Source organism: Dermacentor andersoni, chromosome 4 (genome assembly GCF_023375885.2).
Source record: "Dermacentor andersoni chromosome 4, qqDerAnde1_hic_scaffold, whole genome shotgun sequence".
NCBI classification, from domain to species: Eukaryota; Metazoa; Arthropoda; class Arachnida; order Ixodida; family Ixodidae; genus Dermacentor; species Dermacentor andersoni.
In genome coordinates this window covers 130,247,846-130,257,515 of record NC_092817.1, presented here as the reverse complement: position 1 = coordinate 130,257,515, position 9,670 = coordinate 130,247,846, and positions in this window count along the sequence as shown.

Below are 9,670 nucleotides of genomic sequence, written 5' to 3'. Positions count from 1 at the left end.
TTCATTCAAGTAATGTTTTTGTGTATATCCTACATAAGGTTTCCTGGATCACAGGGCATGTGTCACCGGTCGCACCAGTTTATACCCGACTCAGAAGAAACAAATATAGTGACACATAAAGAAACGCCATTTTGTCGCAGCAATTGTCACTTCGGTGGCAGTCTGCTAGACAGGAGGAAACAGTCATTTGGAATTTACGACATTGTCAATCGGTAAATGAACCTGCACATCTTATAAGACATGCTCTTCTTTTTTTTTAGAATATTGAATTTTTACATATCGCCGGCGGCAGACAGCGCAAATGTAGTCCTTGAGTTAGATTACTCGAAGCGACTTACATTACTCGCACTAGAGACCAAAATTCATAGGTAGAGAGACAGAAAGAAACGTTTATTATACGAAACAGTGTCCCGAGTGAGGACGGGTATCACCCTAAGGTGGGAAGGCTCCTTAGTCCAGGAACCCTCTGGCTTTGACTGCCTTCTTGGCCCTGGCGACGAGTTGTCGTTGGTCTTCCAGGTCCCCCAGGGTTAGCTTGGCCTCCCACGTTTCGAGTAGGTCGTTTGCTTCATTTGCTCGTTTTGCGTGCGTCTCTGGTTGCATTTCGCTGCCTTCCTGCCACGGGCATTAAAGGAGCAAGTGTGCCAGAGTGTTGGGTACGATGCAGAATGGGCAAAGGTAGCAGTAGAGCGTCGGGTAGAGGCGATGCATTATCGTTCGGTGCGAATGACAATCATTACATGATTGTCATTCATTGCAATTCTATTTTTTAACAAATAATATGTCATGATATTCTGCTCATCTGTGCGGTGTTCTCGTGTACAACTTTATTACTGTGATGCCCCCTTGCTCAATGCTCCTCATGGGGCCCGTATGGCATCTTGAAATAAATAAATAAATAATATTCATGATAATAATTAAACAACAAGTCCTGCCTCACATGATTGACGTGACATGCATGTCGTGATGGGATTGTCATTAATGACGTAAATGACGAAAGGTGATTGCGTCATGGTCATTTCTTTAACTGGATATAGATCAGGATATGTGTGGCGAGATATGCGTGCATGGCATGACCAGAATGACATGGAATGACTAGCTCATGCATGTCTTGTCATTAAAGTCATGGCACGACGCGCATGTCATTCATGTGACGACATTTATGACGTCAGTCTAGCCGGGTCATGCAAGCATGCCATGTCATTCATGTCCAGATATATACTGACTTAAAGAAACGGCTACGACAGCACGTCATTCATGACGAGCATGTCATGTCATTTCATGTCATGTATTGACGCGCTATGAAATCTATCCAATTTGTCATTTTGTAACGGTGCGGCATTATTCTATTCGGCGAAGCACCAATCAACGGGCGCCAAAAGGTAGTAGGAATAGGAACCGGCGAGCAAGAGGGGCAAGAGAGGCAGGCTTAGAGATTATTGTCTTTTTGTCGACGGCGCAACAGTGACGCCCCAACGGCTTTTTGTAGGAACCCCTGAGCATTCTAAGAAGGCAGGGGTGCGAATACTCCGAAATATGGGGTGTCTGTGTACAATCCTGTGTCAACGAATTGCTAACAGTATATGTATGCCGACAGCGCCGTATGGCCAGCTGCGTTTTTTCAACTGTGTTTCTGAGCGGACAATAGAGGTCCGCCACGGTCTCAAGGGTGTGCGTGTGTGGTGCAATACAAGTGCGCGAGTTCTAACAGCAAGGGGGAATCACGCGTTTCCTCCACTGTAACTAAATGGGGCGCGGCCAACGTATTGCGAGGAACTGCGATACAATTGGGTGAACTTGATTATATCGTCACCAATGTCTGCCGTTCCCCAACACAGGGAACTAGGGAAAGAACAAGTTATTTAAACGCAGGTTTTAGGGGCGGAGGGAGGGACCGAGCTAGGCAGTCTAGAAGCTGAACCTATGATCTGCTGAAAAGCGTCAAGGAGCTAGGGCCGTCCAGTATCACCTGGGCCGCCTAGCGGCGCCTTGACTACAAGTTACTAGTTGACGTAAGAGCTGATACACCAAAGTCTGCAACCAACCTCACGGTAGTTCCCCTCAAGTTAGCTCAACCTTCTCGAGGGAAGACGTCAGACCTAGACTCCCTGGAAACCCAGCTCAGGAATCGTATCCACCGCAACGAGATCGGCTTGCCAGTGTTCTGCGGGAAAGCTCTGCCATCGACTCCAAGCTTCATGGATTTGCGGCGGCTGCCCGGCCATGCGTATGCCATCATTTGTTTGCTTTTGAACTCTTTTTAGTTGACCACCGTTGAGTGTGTTTTGTGTAGTGTTAGTTTCTATATCCACCGTTAACTGTTGGCTGTATTTCTTTTGTATTCATCATTGATGTAGATTAAATGCATGTGCGTTAGTGTTCTTGTGTTGTTTGTTTTTCGTTTAAATTGTGTGTCGTTGTCAGTCTATAAATATTTTTTTCTCTCTTTCTCCCGACTCTGACTCCTTAGCTGCATTTCCTTGAGCACAGAACGATCAACCGGCTTGTATACCCCGTCGACGACTTCGCGTCGACGGCGAACGGGTGACAAGCCGTGACATTAAACTGTCGTCCGCAGACAGGACATTCTGTACAAAAGCAGCACAGTGAACGAAGGACGAGCATCGTGGAGATTGATCGATTAGTGCTTCTGACGCATTGTTGTCCCATGTCGAATGCTCGTGAATGCGAATTGTGAGCGCGCAAGCTTTGGAGGTGTAGTGCGTTTCGGAGGGAATGAAATTCGACAAGCGGGTAGAAGAAATCATAGAGTTTCTCACTATATTACCTAGAGGGAAATCTGGCGCTGCTGCGCGGTGGTATGCATGGGAATGCCGGTATTTGTGACTTCGGATTGGCATCGTTCTCGGAGAGCCAGGCAAGCACCGCTCCGTCTGTCACAATGATTAATTTTCTACTAAGACAGCACGTAAAAAGCTGTTTTAGTTTTATTATTACACAAAAACATGTTTTGTTTAACTATGAGAGCTTGTTATTGCATGTAGAAGTATATGAAACGTAAAAAGTGTCAGCAGGCCGCTGAAGTTGAAGGACAAACGACAAGATTCGTGCTCGCTTTGGAACAGTTTGTCGCCTGTTCTTGCTTTTATTCGCTTTGTTATGCATGAAAGGTGAGTAAACTTAACCGAAAGATGCAATATGCATGAATGAAAACATTTTATGAAGATTTATTTAAAGAACGCGTTATCTGTGTAGCCATATTCACGTTTTAGACGAAGTCTCTTACAACACTAGCCAACACAAGCCTCGCCGACACATATGCCGTCATTCCCATGACGGCACAGCGTCCCTCAGGAAACTTCCATAGTCTGTGGCGCCAGATTTCCCTCTAGGTGTTATAGTGAGAAACTTTATAGAAGAAGGCAAACAGTTAGGTCTAGAGGGCGCTGAGCTGCGCACATCGGTCGCGGAAGAACATGGGCAGTCAGTAGCCCGAGAAGAGCGGGCGTTGGCTCGAGAGGAAAAAGAGAACGAGCGCAAAGTAAAAGAGAAAGAGCGGGAAGAAAAAGACAGGGAGCGAGTGACAGCGAAGAAAGCCGGAGAGTGGAAATTACAGTTGTTACAATTAAGGATTCAGCTTAATCAAAGTGGCAACGGAAGCAGAGCTAGCAGCGAGCACCTAAATGTACCGGAGGTGCACAATTTACGGATAAAGACTACAGCAGGCTTCCCGTCTCCTTCGATGAAAGAAAGGACAATTTGGACGCATTCATCGGGTGGTTTCAGAGCACCGCCAGAGGTGAGAAGTGGCCCGACGGCCAGTGGTCGACCGCGCTTTCGACCTGTTTAAGCAGACAAGCGCTTAGCGTTCACGGAAGCTTACCGCCTGACGATGCAGCGGACTACGCAAAAGTGAGGACCGCTCTCCTGAGGCGCTTTCGCTTTACAGCAGGTGTGTTTCTAGACAGGTTCATTAACGAGAAACCAGTGAGGGTTGAAACTGCAACCCAATATGCAGCTCCGCTAAGTTATTATTTCGATAGATGGATCAAACTTTCCAAAACCACTACCGACTGCGGCTGCCTTCGCACACTGCTGATTAGAGAGAGATTTTTGCACGGTTATGGTTCGAATTTGTCGCTTTACCTAAATAAGTGGAAGGCAGAATCACTGGACGACATCTTAGAGCTGGCAGACCAGTTCTTGGAAGCTCAGCATGTAGCAAATCTCACGAAAACAAAGAGAGGCGATCCAGTCGTAGCCGAGAGACAGGAAACTTAAAAGAAGGGAAACGGCCGCCCACCACTACCGCGTTGTTACCTCCGCAATCGCCGAAACCACTCACCCCAGCTATGTCGGAGCAATCCTGCGGGCAACGCGACCATCGTCTGTTACACGTGGGGTGGAAAGGGTCACAGATCGTACAACTGCCCAGCGGGCTCTAATAACAGACTACAGGCATGGTGCGTTTGCGCCCCCACAAAAGTAGGTGGCGAGGATCAGATACACGATGGCTATCTCGAGATGAGAAAACGGGAACAAGGTTCCTGTCATCAACGCGATAATGGCGACGCAGCGAAAATTTCTCACCAAGGCCCTTCCTGTTGCTTCCGGAACCCTAGGAGGGAGAGAGATCTCAGTGTTGCGGCACACAGGGTGCAACACGGTGATTGCGAAAGTTGACCTGGTGAACGAAGATCAGCTATCAAGTGGAAGCAGCCTCGTCTACGTGGTTGACGGAACTGCCAAGCTTCTACCCGAGGCGCGAATTGAAGTCGACACCCCGCACTTTACCCGCCGCCTCACAGCGCTATGTATGAGAGAACCGCTGTATGACCTAATTGTTGGAAATATAGAAGGCGCAAGATCCCCGGAGGATATCCGCTGTTAACAGTTCGTTGTATTTCTTTTGTCTTCATCATTGATTTAGATTAGGTGCATGTGTGTTAGTGTTCTTGTGTTGCTTGTGCTTCGTTTACATTGTGTGTCTTTGTCAGTCTATAAATATTTTTTTCTCTTTTTCTCCCGGCTCTGACTCCTTAACTGCGTTCCCTTGAGGACAGAACGATCAGCCGGCATATATACCCCGTCGACGGCCGGACGGACGGACGGACGGACGGACGGACGGACGGACGGACGGAGGGACGGACGGACGGACGGACGGACGGACGGACGGACGGATGGATGGATGGATAGTAGCCGCAGCTGACTATGTCATTTTACAGCTGTAGACCTGTACTTTGAGAAACATTTCTTGCAGGACGAGTTCGCTGTGGTGCGTAGAGAGTGCGTGAAACTCTGGTTTAATCGGCCGTGTTTGCGGTGTTGGAGCCTAATGGTTTCCGTTGAATGAAGCGTTTCAAGCAAAACGCATCCTACGTAGTTGCGTTATCTGCTTGCAATTTGTCTCTAACAAAAAACAATTTTCCTCAAAGGCACCAGCGGGAGCTTCGCTTAACCCGATTTACACAATGCTTTAGAAGTACTGAATGTAGGGAGCGTTGGCAATCCATACTGAAGGAACACGAGCGCAAACGAACTGGGACGAGGTGGAAAACGTGGTCAAGCGCAGTGCGCTCCTCCGTGTTTTCTATCTCGTCCCTGTTCGTTTGCGCCAGTCTTCCGTGAGTTACACAGTGCGTTAGATCTCTATAATTTTCCACGTATTGTACTTTTTGCGTGTGTCATTTTGCCCGAAGAATAGCTTTCCTTCAAGTGAACAACTCAGGCATAGTAAAACTGCGCGAGAAACGGGACAATGAAGAGAAATAGGCACAACTCTTCATTTCTGCGCCCAGCCATTTATATTACATTATTTATCTTCCCGACAATACACCCAGAGGTTTGACAGCGTCTGAATTCGCACGAAAGTGATAACATTGAAATAATGTAACGAGACCGACGTTTCTCTCCAAATTAATCTTCCCTGTGCATTTAATGAAGGACCCTTCGACGAAAAAGTGGCGGTGTTCGACACAAGAAAAAAACTTTATTCGACAACAAAAAAATTTATCGCCGTCAGACAATGATTATTGAAGCTGGAGTGCGTCTCATGCTTATGATAGTAACCACATATCAGTAGGGCATTTTTGCAACAGAACCTCATGTTTTGTTGCATCTCCAAGCGTCCAAGCTTTTACTGTGGCGGAACGAGTAGACAAAATAGTCGTTGGGAACGTGGTGAATTACTGCAGGACGCTATATTCGAATTTGTATCGGCTGTACGAGTGATCGTCGGGACACAGGAAGAACAATTATTGCTACATTTATAAACATGTCATTCTAGGTTTCAGAAATGCCGTTTACCACCAACCGCGTCCTACTTGAACGATGAGTCGTTGATGTCTTATGTTGATGTTTATCCTATTGAATGTTCAGAACTGCCTTGGCTTCGATCGTGTTCTAGTGCCTTTAGAAAAAATTGCTAATTGTGCTGATTGCTCTCTCTCTCTCTCTCTATATATATATATATATATATATATATATATATATATATATATATATCGTGATCAGCAGCATCATCACCATCATCAGCCTGGTTACGCCCGCTGCAGGGCAAAGGCCTCTCCCATACTTCTCCAAATACTCCGGTCATGTACTAATTGTGGCCATGTTGTCCCTGCAAACTTCTTAATCTCATCCGCCCACCTTACTTTCTGCCGTCCCCTGCTACGCTTCCCTTCCCTTGGAATCCAGTTCGTAACCCTTAATGACCATCGGTTATCTTCCCTCCTCATTACATGTCCTGCCCATGCCCATTTCTTTTTCTTGATTTCAACTAAGATGTCATTACCTCGCTTTTTGTCCGTCACCCAATCTGCTCCTTTCTTATCCCTTAACGTTACACCTAACATTCTTCTTTACATAGCTCGTTGCGTTGTTTTCAATTTAGGTAGAACGCTTTTCGTAAGCCTCCAGGTTTCTGCCCCGTGCGTGAGTACTGGTAGGTCAGAGCTGTTATACTTATATATATATATATATATATATATATATATTTGGCCGAGGCTTAGCTTTGCTAAGTCTAGTGGATTGCGAAAGCAATCTTCTGTTCAGGTTGTAGAGTTCGATACTGCTCATCGAACGTGTAGATGCAGTCTCGTCGCCATTTAAAGCATCAATAAGGCTTGCTGTCGAACGATCAGGTGTCGCCAAAGTCGCGTCAGCATTGAGAGCATGCATGATACTTGCAGATGCACCCAGATCAAGAGATGTTGAACACATTCGCCTGGCTGCATAATATGCACGCCGTTTAGCTAGACGTTGTTCCCGCTCTTCATCCGTTTTTTCCGCACGCCGCCGCTTCTTAGCTGCCGCACATCGTTGCAGCTTCACCTTATACACATCATCCGACATACCGTGGAGGATTCGCTGGGACGACTGCGACGAGGCGAGTTGGAGGGCCGCTTTTCCACAGCTGGCATGACGTCACGTAGAGCGAGCGCCTCCCCCACGGCAGCGGCGCGTGGAGGATTCGCTGGGACGATCGCGACGAGCCGAGTTGGGGGGGCCGCTTTTCCACAGCTGGTATGACGTCACACATAGGTCACGCTAAAGGTCAATGGCGGATTCTCCGGGACGACGGCCAAGAGCGGGAACCTCGAGCAGTATTGCTTTCGCAATAATATGTGCGTGTGTGTGTGTGTGTTTGTGTGTGTGTGTGTGTGTGTATGTGTGTGTACTTCTTTCGAGTTGCTAATATTTTAACCGGATTGCTTTAAAGGCCCCGTGTTGTACAAAATTCTGCGTTGGCGTCACGCGTGCCGCCTCCAGCGTCAAAAGTCTTTTCTGAAGAAATCATTCCGATCTTGCATACGCAACCACTCTTCTAACAGCAAAGTTGCTCATACCTTGTCTTTCGTTCTTCACAAAGTTATTCCTTGAAATTTTGATAATAACCGCCCAGAAACAAATGCCATGAAAACAAAATAATACCGACAGCGCATACCTTACGTTACATCTTCTCAGACTGAAAGAATAAACGTGCGAGAAGACAAGAGCTCTGCCCATGGAAGAGGCCACGTTTCTGCAAGAAAGCTCGCCTTTGTGCAAATAGGTAGCCGCCAGCGTTTCCCAGTAAATATTACGGCAACTTGAGCTGCAGTTGCCGGGAGGCGTGTAAAGACGTCAAGGATCTTTGAAAGCTATCGCACTCCACTTTTAGAGGCGAAGCTTAAGCGTCCAACAAATTTCTTGGGACTGACCTTTGAACTTCTTCAGGTACACTTTGATTAGCTTATGTTCTAGTGAGAAAATGAAGGACTCACAGCGCTTTGTTGCTGTTTTTTATGTAATGTAATGACTACTGCCGCACCTTTACAACAATTGCTTTATTGCAAATCTTCTTTTCATATTCTCTTATTATCCGTCATATACTGAGCATGTATTATTTGTGGGGAAGCGGAAAGAAACATTCCCCAAATTTTCAATGAATGCAAGAATTCGCTGCAGTGTTTAAATATTGCCTCAATAGCAGTGTCCCTTCAAGACACAGTTGCCACCCGAGCTTCTCCACAAGTAGAGAACCCTGCATGTGTACGTACTTTGTCCAGGTTAGCATCACTGTGGCTTGGCGCCCGGGCGAGTGCATTCACATTTGCAGCCCGTCATGTCGCAGTGAATGTACACATTACCCGAGCAGGCAACCTGCTTTAAGAAAAAAAAGGGTGAGGAAACATTCAACTTGGAAACCCAGTATGCCATTCTGAGATAATTCTTTGCAAAATTCATACACAAGATTCGTTTCTTTATCTGTGAGACTATTTGTTTTGCTTTATTCTGGGGACGCTCCACTGAGTTCCGATATTGAAAGAGAACGCCTACTGCTCTAACAGATGTTGGGACAAAGTCACTTTAAATATGATTCGATGACCGGCCTCGCTCTAATGTTTTGCATTTTTCTACGCAATAGTGACACCAGGAGTTGCAGTACGTGCGATGGCTCACATGCTCCGCATTGAATTATAGAGCGAGGGATCGAGAATTATCGTGCGTGCTCTTGCGAAAACGCAGCGTACCGAAGTTGGTACACTTATTCTTGTGGTGCAATTGCCTATAAATTGCTTTTTTTGCTCATATAAAAAAGAATACAGATTTTTTCCAATTTTGTGAAACATCTGTATTACCTGAGGATCTGTGCCTTCTGCAAAACGTTAAATTTTCTTTTGAAAGACGAGACATATAAAGACCGAGAAAAAATGTTAATTTTCTATGTAAATGTGCAAAACACGTAAATAATAAGGATAATCAACAAAAAATGTATTATTTAATTTTTTTCAGCAATAGGGGGAAAACCCACGAAGAAAACTAGAAGTGGGCTTTTGCCCCACACTACCTAAGGCTTTACTTCGAATTTTACAGGCAGTTCTCATCATATATGAACCACAGGCGCGCACTTCACTTGGTTTATATCAGGTGCCGCACTACTGAAGTCGGAGATCTGACAGTGGTATCTCTCCTCGAACAGTGCATTCAAAAGAAAGCGAGTCACTTGCAAAACTTCATCCCACGTGTCTGCTCCAAACCAACAAATCACGCTCGCTGCCTGACATTCAGTGTTGACCGAAGATATTTATCGAGACACTTTATACTCAATACGGAAACTCCGCAAGAGAGACAGAGAGAGATAAATAAACTTTATTGTTTGACCAGACTTATTCGACTCGAGCTCGAAGGTGGGTTACCTCCTCAGTTCAGTTAGCCATGGCTTGCT